The sequence below is a fragment of the Psammomys obesus genome, unplaced genomic scaffold (assembly GCF_907164565.1).
Source record: "Psammomys obesus unplaced genomic scaffold, mPsaObe1.curated_primary_1811, whole genome shotgun sequence".
NCBI classification, from domain to species: domain Eukaryota; kingdom Metazoa; phylum Chordata; class Mammalia; order Rodentia; family Muridae; genus Psammomys; species Psammomys obesus.
The window spans coordinates 9,222,390-9,223,615 of record NW_026596120.1 but is presented as its reverse complement, the minus strand read 5'-3'; the positions used below and the strand labels follow the sequence as shown (position 1 = coordinate 9,223,615).

The window sequence follows — 1,226 nt, the reverse complement described above, 5'->3', positions numbered from 1 at the left end:
GATGCAGCCTCCAAAACAATACTTGGGAATGAGTTGAAGCCACTGTACCCATTGCATATTTCTGAGCTGATGGTAGTACAGGAGGAGAGAGAAAATTTAAATCAAATGGAAGTTATGAATTTTAAATTAGATTGAAAATAGGACTTCATTACTATCTTTATTATTGAAATGAAACTGTTCTTAAACCAGAAAAGTTTGTAGATCTCTGAAAGGTGGCCACAATTTCTTCCAGGGGAGAAGAGCACACACAGAGGTGGGCTTGAGGGGTAGTGGGGACAGTTGAGTTGCTCCCTGGTCCTCACTGGGAAGCCATCTGAGCCACAGATGGTTCTATAGGCATGCAAGTATGGCTTGCATTTTTTAAATCCTGGATTTATATACATAACGCTCAGGAGACTTATATTTAGGTATATGATGCTAACATAAAACCCTAGAAAAGTGCTCGCTTCGGCAGCACATATACTAAAATTGGAATGATACAGAGAAGATTAGCATGGCCCCTGCGCAAGGATGACTCGCAAATTCGTGAAGCGTCCCATATTTTTAAGAAGGGGAGTTAGTCTGATGAGGAAAGGATAGGAGCTCCACAAGGACCAAAGATATCTGGGCACAGGGTCTTTTCTGAGACTGACATGCAACCAAGGACCATGTATGAATGTAACCTAGAACCTCTGCTCAGATGTAGCCCGTGGTAGCTCAGTAACCAGTTGGTTTCCCATAGTGAGGGGAACAAGGACTGTTTCTAACAGGAACTCAATGACTGGCTCTTTGGCCTCCCCACCCCCCAAGGGAGGAGCAGTCCTGTTAGGCCACGGAGGAGGGCTTTGCAGCCAGTCCTGAAGATACCTGATAAAACAGGATCAGATGAATGGGGAGGAGGTCCCCCCTATTAGTGGACTTGGCAAGGGGCACGGTGGAGATGAGGGAGGGAGGGAGGGACTGGGAGGGAATGAGGGATCGGGACATGGCTGGGATACAGAGTTAATAAAATGTAACTGATAAGAAAAAAATAAAATTAAAAAAAATAATAAAAGCCATTATCTTTACAAAAATAAATAAATAAATAAAACCCTAGAAAAAAAAATAATAATAATAATAAAAAACCTGCTTACAAATTCAAAGACAAAGCTATCCCAAACCAACAATGTCACTTTTGTTTTTAAAATCCAGAGAAGCACAGAGAAGATGAAAAACTGATCATCTCTAACTGCTTAGATCAGTGCTTC

The 1,226-nt window shown here is 41.8% G+C and overlaps 1 non-coding gene across 1 annotated transcript; it reads left to right on the top strand.

Moving 5' to 3' along the window:
• Positions 1-438: 438 nt before the first annotated feature.
• LOC129693226 (U6 spliceosomal RNA) lies at positions 439-545 on the top strand. Its single transcript, XR_008722849.1, has one exon. It is a non-coding gene; the product is annotated as a U6 spliceosomal RNA (small nuclear RNA).
• Positions 546-1,226: the final 681 nt, after the last annotated feature.